Source organism: Temnothorax americanus, unplaced genomic scaffold (genome assembly GCF_048541705.1).
Source record: "Temnothorax americanus isolate GAGA-0224 unplaced genomic scaffold, ASM4854170v1 Scaffold49, whole genome shotgun sequence".
NCBI classification, from domain to species: domain Eukaryota; kingdom Metazoa; phylum Arthropoda; class Insecta; order Hymenoptera; family Formicidae; genus Temnothorax; species Temnothorax americanus.
In genome coordinates this window covers 699004-714968 of record NW_027509646.1, presented here as the reverse complement: position 1 = coordinate 714968, position 15965 = coordinate 699004, and the positions used below count along the sequence as shown (strand labels likewise).

At 46.2% G+C, this 15965-nt stretch overlaps 1 protein-coding gene across 5 annotated transcripts in view; it reads right to left on the bottom strand.

Moving 5' to 3' along the window:
- The window catches only part of Gaba-b-r2 (gamma-aminobutyric acid type B receptor subunit 2), a 29807-nt gene extending 24068 nt beyond the window's left edge, over positions 1-5739 (bottom strand). The window contains exons 1-2 of one of the 5 annotated variants that reach the window (XM_077417252.1): positions 5203-5712; positions 39-860 (exon numbers count right to left, since the gene is read on the bottom strand). The gene's annotated coding sequence lies outside the window, so the exon portion shown is untranslated. The other 4 variants (XM_077417253.1, XM_077417250.1, XM_077417254.1 and 1 more) reach the window with 4 other exon arrangements.
- Between the last annotated feature and the right edge of the window lie 10226 nt (positions 5740-15965).

The following is a 15965-nucleotide window of genomic DNA, read 5'->3' as shown; positions in this document are numbered from 1 at the left end:
ACTATTCTCCAGAGTGTCAGTGTCTATTTTTAACTCACGCCGCACACGACAACGACGAGAACGACGAGAACGACGATGACGACGCCGACGTGGACGATTACGTCTTGTTGCGACCGAGTAATTTTTCTTTTTTCCGGGGCGCCGGAAACCTCGTGCGGCATTCAAAGTAAAAACTTTGAGGGGAATGGGAGGTTTGTTAGTTCAACCCTCCATCTCTCTCTCGCGTTCCGGTACTATCCCGGGGTATCCTCTTCAAGCGCGCGCACAGCCACTTTAACCGAGGGAATACACCGGTGGAGGTGCCGTGTGCCACTGTCAGCGCTCCCGGGATCTTCAGGGTACACAAACACTTAGCCGCCTTTTCAGCTTCGATAATGCGAAAGCGCGCTCACCCCCGGCGGAAAGAGGAATATAATTTTCTCAATTTAGCCTGGCAGTGTTTATTACGCCATCGAGATATCGAACGCGCGAGAGTTTAGTTATACGCGAGCCCGAACAACCCCTTGCCCGCTAAAACGTTTCTCTCTCTCTCTCTCTCTCTCTCTCTCTCTCTCTCTCTCTCTCTCTCTCTTTCTCTCTCTCTCTTTCTTTCTTTCTTTCTTTCTTTCTTTCTTTCTTTCTTTCTCTTATTCTCCATTTCTCTCTACGTGCAATATTCGATGTAAATTTTGAGCACTGCGGCGTTTTGATAAAACACGATTCCATTGTTGCGATGTCGTTTAAAAAAAAATCAAAATATACTTTTTTTACCGACGAAATCCGACTATGAAATGTCGAGATTTTTATACGTGCGTTTTATACGTGAAACAAAACGAGGAAGACCGGCATAACCGGCATAACTGCGGATTTGAAAACGTTTCCTGGAAAAGACAATGCATCTTATTAAGTTTGATAAATCTGGGCCGCGGCGCGAAATCCATAAATTTTTACTAAACCTATAGCTACTGCTACACCAGCAGTTGCATAGAGAAATATTGCTGCTATCGGTTTTTGGTGGGCTACATTTATACCTGCGAGGTTATGCATATTGCACGCCCTTTGACCCATGGGAAATATAAATCGTCGCCAAACCGATTGTCTCTAAATAATTAATCTCATCGTGCCTGCCGCACTGCTGCCGCGACCGCACTATCGCTCCGCACCGCTTGATCAATATCGAATAACGAAACTGTCAAAAATAAAACGCTACTTGTCGGAGTCGGGGTTGAAAAATGGTGGAGAGCGAGACGAACAGTCGCGCGCAGTTTGTCAATTTTTCACACGATCGTTCCGTCCATCGCCTTGGAATTTGTTTTCTCCGAAAGCCGCCCGCCCGCGCCGTCGCGCCGACGTGCTCGCTCTCCCTCTCCATCCCCCGGATTCTGTCCGGAAAAGTAGGTCCGGAGGAATCTACACACAATAAACCGCGACGCGCTCCCTTCTATCTATTGATCCCAAAAACAAATTCGGGGATAGTAAAAAATTGACCAAGTATGCGCGGCGACGCTCTACTCACAATCAGAGCCGACCAGTCATGCGCGTCACCGTTTAGTTTACCTCGCTCACTTTAACCCTCTCGGCTCTCGGTGCCTCTCTCGAGCCCCTCTATTTATAGAGAGGAAGATTTCCATTCTTCGCGAATATTGTTTCCGCCCAACTTATAGACACCTCAGAAAATTCCTGAGAATCTCTCGGTAGACGAAACAATTTTCTCGCTCTTCTATCGCTTTGCTTATCTTCAATTACGCCGGCCTCTCTCTCTCTCTCTTTCTCTCACTCTGTGTAATGTTTATTTATTTAAAAAATTACTTCAAGCCGAACGTGTGTAGAATTCACAGAGTATTTCCGAATCAAGAATGCAAAAGGGCACGTTTTCTCGTGAAAAAATGAGACAAGCGGGTAGAAATAATTTTTTTTATGCGAGGCTTTATTTTTGAAAGAGACGATTTAGAAACTTGAAAAGTTGATACGCGCGCACGCGCGCGTATTCATGAGCCGTCTCCTTCTCGGCTGTACTCGTAGTGTATATAGGTAATCCTCGAATAACACGATTAATTGATTTTGTGTTATTGAAAACCGTGTTATTCGAGATTTAGGATTCATATACAATTTTAGAGATCACGTTCCGTGCTATTGAAAACCGTGCAAATCACGACTCTAGATTCATATAAAATTGGGTATTTGGTCCCAAGGGATTATTAAAAAAAAAACTTTTAAAAAGGGTTGTCGCAATTTTTTATCGTGCTATTCGAGACTCCGTGCAATTCAAGTACCGTGTTATTCGAGGGTCGTTGTATTAATATAAAGCGATATATATATATATATGTATATTGTATGTATACGAACCAGGAAAATATTATAGTACCGATACACCGATAATTTTGAAGCTATACGTGTTTGCTTATCGCAAATGCCATGGAGATAAAGTACGTTCATGATCGAGTAGGACTTGAGAGTCGAGCAGGGTTGAATAATCCTCGTCAACATGATCGTTTGTAAGATAGATATCACGGACAATGGGCATTCATGCACCGTCTCCCAAACGAATGGCCCGGTGCAATCTCGATTTCAGCGACTTATCACGAGCGGTAATACACTTGTCGAATGGTATCAAATCCTTCCGCGAATCGTGCCAAAGCCGCGATTGTTCACCCTTCAATCTCTCGATATATACGCGTGTACATACATACACTGTACACGTTGCGCTTTCAAGACAGAGCAAAATCGCGTAATTCTTGTCGGAGCTCTTACTCCGCAAATTGAATTCAATGTCAGAAATTTAACGAAGAGATTAAAATAATCCAAGTATTCAAACGAATGCGTGCGTGACATTGAATTTAAATACGGTATTAAAAACATCGCTGAAGAATAAATTCCGCCCTCCCTCCCGTATCCCGCGTTATGTTTCTTAGGGAGGTTTGTGAAAAAACTGGTCATTGATAATCGAAAGTTTTCTCTTTCTTTAGGGAAGGAACTCACGGCAGCCCCGTCACGCGACTTAATTAAAGGCAGCGTGGAACGCTCTGTCGTACCGCTGCTTAATCCATTCATAATTTCATTACGTTTCGTCATGGAGTAATTAGATAGATTAAACAGATAGAATTGAGAGTGCGTGTGCGTGCGCGCGCGTATGTCTCGACCGTTACCGACTAATTAACCCCGGTGAAAAATAGGCTCGCTCGCAATTCGTCGCGCCTCTCTCGCTTTTGATCGCGCGAATATTCACCGAAAGCGCGACAATTTATCTTTCATTCCCCGGTCCGTTTTTCAGTAAAATTCAGTAGAACATGCGTCAACTATCGATCACCGATTTCATAGCGAAGGACGCTATATGTCGCTATGAAATTTTTAATAAAATATTCGCGGAACACGAAGCGAAAGATATATATATATCCGCGGCTGCAATCGCGCGGGTGCAACGCTCCGATATTTATGTTAATTGCATTAGAATTAATCGAATTCGCGTTATTGCGCGCTATCATGCATGCGATGTCGTAGGGTGTCAATGCACAATATCAGCGAAATAATGCGAAATTTGTTTAATTATAATGCAATTAACGCAAATATTGAGGCTTTGCGCCAGCACGCATGTGAGTGTCAATGACCACAAAACTGATTACGGTTTTAATCCCTTTACCCTTTGGACATGCATTAAAATCGAGTTTTAATATTTTCAAATACAACAGCGTCGAATTTCCAATTTGACTAATTCCGTGCGCAAATACTGTCGACCCCGTTTTCGTTCGTATATCATTGCAAGTATATAGCAATAATAAGTCTAGGAATCTAATTCCAACTTTCGTTTCCTTACTCTTTTCGAAACTATCAAGATCGAATTTTTAACTTTCAAGGTGCGGTAATGGTAGCACCGGAAGATCTAATACTGACTTTCTCTCTCTCTCTCTCTCTTTCTCTCCCTCTCTCTCTGAAATTTTTTTAATCTTATCAGATTGATATAACGAAAAAAAAAGTCCAATCTCGTTTAACACGCGACAGTGACGGAGTCGATAGGTATACCTCAAACTGAGACGTACCGTATCGATCCGTAATCGCTCTCGATTCCTCTTCTTGCGTTCTGCCCTTTCGCGTGTCCCAGCCCGATCCTGTAATTGTCCGTGAACGACGAAGAGAGGCGCGCAAAGAGCTCTCCACAGTCCCCGGGAAAGATAGGAATTGATCGCGATAGCACCACCGACGATTATCCCGCGCACCTGCCGCCGCCGAATTGTCATACACGGTGTATCTCGCGTACGCCGTCCCGAATATCGCCAGTTCGCCGGCCGACGAAACCGCTTAACGCCCGGAAATTAACTGATTACGATAGTGTCGTCGAACGCGAGAGCGTATCCCCCTCATCGTTTGCGCGTGCAGAGAGAGAAAATCGCCCGTCGCGCACACCGGGCGTGCTACTTCTATCCCCTTCCCCCTTCCCCCGCGATGTAATCTCACTCTCGGCGTCTCGGACCGATCGCTCTTTCTTTCTTTCTCTTGCTCCGTCCCTCCGTCTCTCGAACCGACCTTTGGCTGCCTAATATCGGTGAGCGGCGGACGACGTAATTTTCCCGAACAGCGGCGAAATTAATTACGGCCCGCGCCGGCCGCATTGGCCAATCATCTCACGCGCGTCTCTACGGGATTCTCGCGGGACTAGCGCAAAATGTAATTTTCTACCACCCCACGGGTCTCAATCGGAGTAACTGCCAAACGTTCGATCGCGACTTGACGGAAGAGCGACGCGCGGTCGTTGGTGAAATTGATTTATGCACTCGCCGTCAAGATGCGGGTCCGCGTTCTCTATACACAGGCACGCACACACGCACGCACGCACGCACGCACGCACGCGAGAGAAGAGAGGATGCGGAGCGAGCAGAGCCGCAGCTCCGGCACTTGGCGTCACTTGTCCCGTGGACGCACGCGGTTGAGGCTGGTTGAGGCTCGATCAAGCTCGACCGGCACTCGACGCGCGCGGCTTCGACCGCGACACCGACCGCCGTCGCCGACCGCTGGCTGCTGGCCCGTGGGCGGCTGACAGGCAAGCTCAACGGGTTTGCGCGTGCCAAAGCGGGTGATTGACCGGGTTAGACGCGTCAACGTGGATCAAGGTCCGCGGGCGAAAGGGGGGTGCGAGTGCAATGGATTATTCGGTCGCGCGCACGACGCACGACGGTTTTCGGATGCACGAACGTTAGAAAAAATCTCGGGTCGAGAGGAAACGAGACGCACCTTGGCCGTATAGATAGGACGTCTAGAGACGGGCCGCAAGGTTAGCCAGCCACCGCGGATAGGGTCGATAGGGGGTTTCCCCGCCGCCGTCGTCGTCGCGTCCACGCGCCGCGGCCCGTCGGAAGGCCGTTTCAGGCAGCTCGGCTGGCGTCGTCGCGCCTGTAGTGCGGCCTTGCCGCTCGGCGGCTGGCGACGTCGCTTATACGCTCGGCAGACGTCGACGGCGCGACGTCGTCGCCACGACGACAGCGATTTGTGACGCCCTTGGCGCGCACGACGGGGTTCGCTCTCTCCCTCGAGGAGTTAGTTTGCCACCGCGGCACGTACCGCTTGTCGGGGGTGCGGGCGCGCGAATGCCACCGCGAAGCGGACTAGCGGACAGAGAGCGATAGGGATCGATCACGCCGCCACGACGGCGCTTTCGCACGGTCGTCCGCCGAACTGACGAGCCACCCTGAGAACTGCGGGCTCACCGAACTCGCGGCAACCTCTTTCACTCCCTGCGGCTACCCCTACTACCTGCTATTCGACTCGACTATCCTTCCACTCCGCCAACCTTCCCGCGACTACACCAGACTACACCCTCGTCCTACCCCCCCCCCTTTATTCCAGACCACCCCCCTGCCTCGCAAAGGGGCGCTCCGTTTACCCCTCTTCTGCCCCGTTGCCTCGCCGCTCCCCGATCCTGTCGCGGCAGTCCTCCCTTCCTCTTTTCCCCCTGATACCCTCCGCGCGCCGCAGACGTCCCTGCCGCCGGTGAGTAGAAAGAGGCTCGATCGGGTCCGCCGCGCGACCTCACGTTCCGAGTTCCGACTTCGCTTTGCCCACCGCGCCACGCCGCGCAGTGGTGCCTAAGAGGGATTTTGCGGGCGAAACCTCGCAATGTTATAATTACTTCATTATATTGAGCAAACAGTACTACATTGACAAAAGAAACTATTTATTAAGCGACAATCCCTGCACGTTAGCTCCTCGTAAAGACCAATGAGGCACTGCCTACTCTGGCATGTTCATTGGAGGCGAATTCAGAGGGAGAGCGCGTGAGAAAAGAGGCAGGGAGCGTGTCGAGATAATGTAAAAGAGTAAGCATCTTGACTGATATAGAGAGAGTGGTTTGATCGGTGTTTAAGTTGAGGTAGTAAGGATTCTCCTTGGGGAGAAGACCGAACGCGATATTAAAGATCACATCATCTTGGACTGCAAATTATTCTCGACCATTTCCCAGCTCGAAACTGGGTTTTCATACCATTTTCCTTCATATATCGTTATAAAATATAAATATTAAATACTCCGGCCTTACTTGCGTTTACAACGTTTACAGAATTGTTATGACTGTCAATCCGGGATTGATGGATGGAACGTCAACAAATTGTCAGACATATCCAAAAGAGAAAAAGAAAAAAGAAAAGTGAGTACGTATCTGTAAAAACCATTTTATTTCGATGTGCATCACGATAGAAGAATCGTAGTAATTCGTCGGTGACATTTTCATTTGCGACAATATCGACAATATGGAAACAAAATAGGGACAAAAGGCAGGAGGAAAATGGAAAACAAAAGGAAAAAAAAAAAAAAAAAAGAAAAAAAATACCAACAAAAAAAAAAAAAAAAAAAAAAAAAGAAAAAAAAAATAAAAGGCGGAAAAAACTAAAAAAAAAGGTATTATGTTTCCTATGTATAAAAAAAGGTTAGACAAAAACATTTAAATGTGACGAGAACTTGGGCTCAAATGTTGCGGCCAAGGGTTACATCATTATCGTTTCCAGGAATAAGGATAATAGGAATGAATAGACGAGGAAAATAAATTATTATTTCAACCTAATTAAATAATTAGAGAACAGTTTCACGCGACGAAACATGGCCAGCCCCCGCGTATTTACGTGACGTTTGTTGGCTTTGTAGCAAGAATTGTTAAATCGCCGAACGCTAACTCGCCAAATGTTTTTGCCAAGACTTTTCGCTACGTTCTAATCGATTCGCGGAGAATGTGAGGGAGTGCGCGGGTATAAGAGAGAGAGAGAGAGAGAGAAAAAAGAAAAAAAGAAAAGAGAGAGAAAAAAAAGAAGAAAAAAAGAAGAAGAAGAGTGAGAGAAGAGAAAAGAAAGAAAAAAGAGAAAAAAGAAAGAAAAGAAGGAAAGGAGAGAAGTGGAAAGGAGATGAGAGAAGAGAAAAAGAAACATTTTGCCTCGGAAATTCCGCTTTCATTCGTTTAGGCACCACTGCGCGCCGAGGCCCCGCTTTCCACTTCACTTCGAATTTCGATTCGATTACCTCTTCTCGCGATTCTTTTACCGAGTCAATTACCGCGCTTTCATTTCCGCGAAGGAAGCCGCCAGGAAGGGCCTTGTTCGAGCATGCAGGAAAGAGAGAAAATTGTTGAGCGAACCAATAAAGGAAATAGTAGGGAAATGCCACGCACGGATACGCGAGATTATAGGGAATAATAAGCTATATATATCCTCCCCCTCCATCATTGGTTTAATTTAAGAAAGGGGATCCTCATTCCAAACGCCGAAAATTACGCTCGATAATAGGGTATCCACTGACAGATTCTCGAGGGAAAAAAGAGGAAGGGGGGCGATGGAAGCGATGGGATTACTGGTGATGGGGACTTGTGGGATCTGTAGGCTGCGGAGGGATGGGGGGGAGGAAAGCCAGACACTTTCTAATTTGGTAATGGGAGCGAGGGGGAGGAATTGGGGTAAAGCGCGGGAGAGGGGGAAGATCGAGGGGTGGAGGAATCATGGCGTGGGGGAAGAAAAGTGCGAGGGTGAATGAGGCGGGCTCGACGGGAGGGAAGAGGTGGAAAGCGATTTACGGGAAGAGGGCTTAATAATCCGACCACTCTGTGGAAATGATAGAGCACTATTCATAAAGATGGCCCGTACCTCAACATATATATCATACACGAAGGACAAGGAAGAAATGAGTTTCAAGTCCTACCCGAGTGGCGCGATAATAAAGGAAATACGAAGAGTCTTGAGATACCCCAGACAACAAAGCAAGAGACGATAAGAGCAGACCTCAGAAAACGAGCTCCCCTTTGAAGCGAAATAGATCGAAAAGGGAAGTTGGACCATGAAGAAAGAGAAAGTAGCGGCCGATCAATTCGGATACAGTCTATAGACCCCAAGGGTAAGAAAAATTGAGGGAGGCCAGGGGAATTAGATTTTAGTGCCGGGGAGGGGCTTTACCGGTTACGGGGGGGGGGGGAAGAAGGGGTATAACGGAAGAGGGGAGGGGAGAAGGGATAAGAACGAGTCGGGAGGAAGAGGGATGACGGGAAAGGGAGGGAAAGGGGGGGGAAGAAGAAGAGAGAAGGGAAAGAAGGGGGGAAGGAAGACTGGGGGAAGAGGGGGGAAGAGGGCGAGGGCGAAGGGTCGGTCCTTTGAAGTACGTTTCCCCGATAATTTGATCGCTCCCGCGAGACGCGGTCTTTTCTCTTCCCTCGTGTTTATTTATCCTACATTCGTCAATCCACATATGAGTGGGCGCGGCATGTCCCGTTTATCCTTTTTTTTTTCCTATCGCGATTAGACGTGCTCACCCACCCCAGCGGCGAACCACACAAGCGATGACCCGGGAAGGAACCGCCGCCGGCCACGGGTCGCCGTCGCGAACGTGATGATATATAGAGGGGCGTGACTTATAGACGTGAAATTACCATGGACTTTTAATGCAATTACCGATAGATACGGTCGTTTCGTTTTCACCGCGAGGTCATTCGGCCTGGGCGACATCGACATGGCGATAATGGTATTACGTTACCCCCTCGTCCTTTCAACGGGAACTCTCTTAATGAAAGCCGGAAAACGTGCGCGCGCGGCCGGGTGAATGAATTTATAGATATCGATTCGTATTCGTCAAGGAAAGCTACAAAGCGACAAATGTCATAAACGCTGGATATGTGCAAGTGTGTAACGATCGTGGTCGGCATTAATTATAAGAGGAGGAGAGGGGGGTTCTTGGGTATATTACTCAAAATTCCCGCGAGATAAAGATGTTTTATGACGGTAATCGCTGGACGGGGTTTCCGATAACGATGTCTTTCAGCCGCCGTTTCGTTTGTAAGGGGTCGAGCTATTTCTGCAGTTGTCAGTCAGTAAGTCACTAATCCGGAGACTTAATAAAATAATCTTCCGAGAATCATATCTAAGCGTTTCCACGCCTCGCGTGCCCCACGACCGTTTCCCCAATCTCGATTCGACATAAATAATTACGCCCGCACGCCGCGCTCGCGGCCCACGGGCTTTAATGGAAAAATGTCATAACGCGATGCATTTGCAAATCGTTTTAATGCTATTCAAGATGGCGAGGCTCGCCTGTCACGCCCCAATAAACGCCAGACTGATTTTCTATGTTGTACGGCGCGATATCGTCAAAACATAAAATATTATTGTATATACCCACACGCATGCGATAGCCTTGAATTGACGTTTGCGTGCGTGCTCTCGACATATCGTTACCGTACTGTCACGAGGTCTCATTTTTTTTACACTGCCGCAAAACCGTATATCAAGAGACCAGAAACGGTAGTTTTGTCTCGCGACAAGTTAACGCGGAGGAGGCGAGACCGGACCGGTGACTCTTTAAGCGACCGCGACGGGTTGCTTGCGGTTACCCGAGATGGGAGATCTCGAAACGAGTGAACGGATCAAGTTCTAGTAGCTTGATCGATAGTTTGTGGTCCCATGAAATTTAGGGGGGGGTGGGGTGGGGGGTCTATAAGCGGGTTGGTTGTTTTTGGGGTGGAGGGGTTGGTTTACTATCAAATATCGCTACGTGCCCTACGAGCGGGGCGGGATGATGCTATTGCAGACCCGCAAGTCCCCAAAAAGTCCAATGCGTCCAAATGTGTGAAAATTTTATTTTTAAGAACTTTCTAACCCGCGACGTCTGATATGATTGACGTCCTAACAGAAAACCGTTACTTTCCTTTTTCGACGCTTGGCGGCGAAGGTATGAGGTAGCGCAGGGATCGACTAGTTTCGATATTCGTCGCGGCGGATCGAAAATTAGGTGATATTGAGGTGTTAAGTGTTAACGGAAAAAAAGAAGATTCTCTACGCTTGGCAGAAAATTGCCCGCTAGCTTCGCTAGGAATTTTTAATCGATCTATGAAATTAAGGCTTGACAATGACGATTCATTTATAGGTTATCCCGGTTGCCCGATGACCGAGGGTAAAGAAGTTGCGCATCATAGTTTTTGGTTTTCCAGTGAATAGTACGTTGAATTCGATTGGTGTTGTTTGTCTAGGTGACCGGTGCCAATGACGAGGCCAAATAGTGAAGATTATGTAGGTTTTTGGTGTACAGGTTGTTATAATATGTTGTAATAAGAAGTTGAATGCGAGTGTGTGGTCTAGGTGTTCCAGGTTGCGTGATTGATGAGGTCAGATAGTGAGTTCCGTTTAGTTTTCGAGTGTCTTACGTGTATTATACATTGAATTCGAGTGAGGTGTCCCAGGTTGCGATGACGAGTCCAGATATCGGCTCCGTAGTTTCTCGGTTGCGTCTAGGTGTAATCAATCCTTAGGAATTCGATGTTCACGTGTCCAGGTGACGATGACGAGGCGAGATCCAGATAGGGCCTTCATAGTTTTTGGGTCAGGTTTGTAATCGTACGTGAATTCGGTCTAGGTTGTTCCAGGTTGCCGATGAGAAATTTAGATTAGTGAGTTCCGTATAGTTTTGTTTTAGGTGTGTTGTATAAGTGTATTGTATTATAAATAATTATAGTTTAGGTTTGTGTCCCCAGGTTGTGATGACGAGTTCTCCGGGGGGGGCCAGATCCAAGATTTCGCGCTCCGTAGTTTCGGTGTCTAGGTTGTAAGATACTTCGAATTAATTATTGGTAAGTGTCCCAGGTTTGCCGATTGACGATCCAGACATAGTGCGTTCATAGTTTTAGGGGTGGTCCAGGTGTATTGGATGTAATCGTACGGGAATTCGATGTAGAGGTGTTCCCAGTTGACGATGACAAGGTCTACATTATGCGCTGCGTAGGTCGTATGAGTTTTCGGTTTGTACATCAAGGTGTAATGTTAAATATAATAATACGTGATTGAATGCGATGTTCTAGTGTGTTCAAGTTGCCGTGATGAAATTTAGATAGTGGAGTTCCGTAGTTTTGGTCTACGTGTATTTCGACATGAATTCTATGTTAGGTGTCCAGGTTGGCTGATGACGAGTCCAGATATCGCTGAGCCGTAGTAGTTTTCAGGGTATGTGTTTGTAGAGGGGTTGCAATAATAAATTCGCATTCAGTGATGTGTTTCCGGTTTTTTGTCCCAGGTTGCCGACGGATGACACGAGTACCGCAGATTAGTGCGATTCATGGTGTAGGGGGTAAAGGTGGGGGGTTAAAGGAGGAATAGTATGTATAAAGTAGTGGAATTCAGTTTTGTATAGGGTTTTTTGTTGTGTCCAAGGTGCCGAGGAAAAGTATCATAGGAGACTTCGTAGTTTACGTGTCCGGGGTAATGGTGGGCTCAATAACCCGTCGTTTGGTTTGAAGAAGATAGGGGAGTGAAAGGAAGAGGTCTATAAAAGATTGGGAAAAGGCGTGAAAGAGGGAACGATCTGCAGGGTTGGTCCAAAAAATAGGTTGTGCAGGTATAGATTCGTGGTGTCCGGTGAGGGGGTCTGTAAAGGTGGGGCCGAGGGGTTCGTAAGGTTCGAGTCCAAGAATGCAAGGGCGCAGGGGGGAAACCTGAAGGAGGGAAGTGTAAATGCTGGGGGAAGAGGAATGGAAGAGGCGGACAACACCTATGTGAGTAGTAAAGTAGTTTGTTGCGTGGTAGGCGGATAAGTGGATTTACTTAAGTATAGGGTATTAGAGGGGAAAAAGTGTATAAGGTTGAGCATGGGGAAGTAGGAAGAGGTGGGGCGGGTAAAACAAAGGGAGATCTAGTTTTCAGGTTTTTTGTGTTTGTCGTTTGTCCAGTGTAAAGTACTAGTGTAATAGTAACGTGAATTCGATTGTCTACCTTTGGTGTCTTCCTCTCAAGGGGTCTAGATTTGGCCCGTGGACGTGGGGAGGTGTGCAATATCAACGGGGGCTTTGGAGATGCCACTGAATGATGAAGGTGATTTAAATGGAGGATCAGCTCTACCAGGATCTGGGTCTCGGATCCCTGTGTTTGATTGGTGGCGCGGTGATTTAAGTGGGATGGGATATAAAGACGTAATTGAGATGTTACAGCTGGGTGGTTGGTTGGACAAGGTTGGGAAAAAGTCGTGTCGAAATGAGATGAAGCGTGGGTTCACAGACATAAGTTGACGATGCTGAGCCAGGTGGTCATGATCATAGTTGTGTGAGCCGCGATGGTTGGGTACAAAGGGGGTACAGAGGGGGCGAATAAGTTCCACAGGCAAGTTGACGCAGCAATGACAATGGGGCAAGCGGGGATGGTGTGCAAAGGAGTGGTGACCGAAAAACGTAAGTGGGGCCTAAGCGCGAACGAGGGACAGATGGGAAATAAAGTATAGGTTGGACTACGTCCTCACTGGGGATTGAGAAATTATGTGGTTGTGTCGTTTAATGTATGGAATTATATTGAAGTAGATGTCCAACGTGGTATAAGGGGTGAAGGATATGAAGCCGGGGGGATCAAGGATAGAAGTTGAGGCGCTTTTCATAAATTTCGGTTTTGGCCCGGTGTATTATTGTAATAATACGTTGAAGTCGATTGTCCTACGGTCCCAGGTTAACGATGGAAGAGCGGTGTAAGGGTAAAAAATAGGGCGAGATACGGAGCTTTGCCCTTACTCACAGGGGTATGATGTGTGGTGTTCGTGTGGCTGGCGATAAGGTGTATGACATATCATTGATTAGAGTGTGGTAACAGAGTAAGTAAAAGGTTGAGATAGGACGATGTGTGACAGGGGGGATTAAAGATTTAAAATGCGGCCCTTAATAGTTTTCGGTGTTTTTGTATGTAATTTTGGTCCTTGTCACAGGGTAATAATACGTTGAATGCGGAGTATACGTGTCCCAGTGCCGATTTGACGAGGGTCAACCACAGTGCGCTCCGTGGTTGTTGTCTACGTGTAAATATCTGAATTCGATGTCCAGGTCTAAGGTTTGCCGATGGACGAGCGGTCCAAACAGTGCGCTTGTAGTTTTCGGTGTCAAGGTGTAATCGACGTTGTGAATCGATGTTCTAGGTTTGTCAAGGTTGCCGATGACGAGGGTCACATAGTGCGATCATAAGTAGTTTTCGGTTTTTGGTTTTGGTTGTATAAGGTATTTAATACTGAATTCGATGTACAACGTGTCACCAGGTTGCGTTGAAGAGGTCCACAAGTGCGCTCATAGTTTTCGGTTTGTCCAGGGCCAGGTGTTGTAATAACACGTTGAATTAGATTGTCCAAGCTGTCCCGGTTGCGCGATGGAATGAGGTCCCACACGTGAGATTCTAGGTTTCGGTGGTTTGGTTGTAAGGGCCAGGGTATAATAATATTTGAATGCGATTTTGTGTTGGGTTACGTTGACAGGTTGCAGGATGATGACGAAGGGTCCACATAGTGCGTCCGTAGTTTGCGGTTGTTGTCTACGTTGTATTAATACCTTAATTCGATGGTGTCCACGGTTGTCCCCAGGTTGGGCCGGATGAAGAGGGTCCCACACAGTGCGCTTGTAGTTTGTCGGTTTGTCTTTTTCAGGTGTAAGATAATACACGTTGATGCGATGTTTACGTGTCCAGGTGCCGCGATGACGAGGTCCACACAGTGCCTCATAGTTTTTTTTGGTGTCTTTTTGTCTACGTGTATAATATCTTTGAATTCGAGTCCGTGTCTCTAGGTTGCCGATTATTGAGGATCCAGATAATGCGCTGAGATAGACTTGCGGTTTTGTCTCAGGTGTTGTAATTTTGTTTTGTACAGGTGTAATAATACGTTGAATGTACAATAATAAGGTGAATTCGATTTTTGTCTACGTGTTCCCAGGTTGCGAGTGTGACGAGGTCCCACATAGTGGTCAGTAGTTTTGGTGTCTACGTGTATTAATCTTGAATTCGCTGTCCACGAGCCCAGGTTTGCCGATGCGGGATTCAAGAATAATGGCTTCATAGTTTTCGGTGTGTTTGGTTTTTGGTGCGTCGTTTTGTCAGGTGTAATCGTTATGTAATCGTACGTTGAATTCGATGTCTAGGTATCCCAGGTTTTTTGGGTTTGCCGGTGACACGGGGTCCACCTAGGAGCCCGTAGCTTTTCGGTTTGGTGTTTTGTCCACGTTTGTCAGGTTGCCGAAGACGAGGGGGCCCTCCAGATATCGGCTCCGTAGTTTTCGGTTGTTCTAGGTGGTTGTGTAATAATACCTCGATTGAGTTTTCACGTGTCCAAGGTTGCGGATGCGAGATCCAGATAGTGCGATTGCCGCTTCATAGTTTTTGTGTCCAGGTGTTGTATGTAATGTACGTTCGTTGAATCGATTGTCTAGGTTGTCCCCAGGTTGCCGGATGAAGAGGTTCCACATAGTGCGATCCGAGTTTTTGGTTTTGGTCTACGGGGGTGATTAATACTTGAATTGATGATTTGTCCTAGGTGTCCCCAGTTGATGCATGGACTGAGGTCCACATAAAAGGAGCTTGCCTGTTTTGGTGGTCTAGGTGTATTTAAAACTTGAAATTCTGATAAATGGTGTGGGCGTTCAGCCGATACTCCGCTAGCCTGCAATCGTGAGCAGTTTGCTGTTGTGCTCGTTTCTTCCTCTTTTTAATCCAGTTAAGTCAAAAACTAAAAAAAAAAAGGAAAAAGCAGAACGGAAATAGAAAAGATGTACGATCCCTCTCGCTCGCTTATGATTGCTCACGATTTGCTTTGTAGGCATAGCAAAATAAAGTAAGTTAGTAGTAGCGGATGGAAAGCACCCCATGAGGACACTATATATCGAATCGAGGGTATTAATACAGTAGACACCGAAAAACTACGAGCCGCACTATGTGACCTCGTCATCGGAAACTTGGAAACACGTGGCCATCAAATCAATGGTATTAATACACTGGACACCCGAAAAAAACTATAGAGCGCGCTAGGGGACTCGTCTCAGCGGCAACCTGGGACACCTAAAACATTGGAATCAAGCTTGATGATTCATAAAAAATCGACCTTTAAAATTCTTAAAAATTCCTTACGGCCCAGAGAATTAAAATTAGTAAAAAATAATAAAATCGCTGGTATTAGCTGTGTCTTGAATTGCTGAAGAAATCTATGTCTTAGTAGACATTAGCAAAAAAAAATTGGACACACAAAGAATTATGTTAGACATAAAAAAATTTGATGAATATTAAATAAAAATTATGTCTGACCGTGTAAAAAAATAATTTTTGGAAGAAAAAAAAGTTGGGTAAGAAATAATTTTACACGAACGTAATATCATGCATATTATACATAATTAAAAAGCAAAGTTCCGCCAAATGTGATATATATATATTTACAACTTCAGAACAATTTCTTTAGAAGGTGTAATTTTTTTGTTGTATTAAAGATGAAGATGTCGTTAACACTACAAAAAAAAAAGGCGTGGGGTGGCGCGGATGGAGGCGGTGAGGTGAGTGTCTCGGCGTGATGTGTGATCCGTGATATCCGTAAAAAATTACCCTTTTAAAAAAAAAATAAAAAAAAGGCTTTTAAAAAAAAATTCGCCCAAGTCACCCAAAGTACAGATAGTAGTACATATTGTATTATGTTGTTACTCGAAAAGAGAAAAAAAAAAAAACAAATAGTGCGTAGTTGAGTTAGTAACCTCGAATAAACCT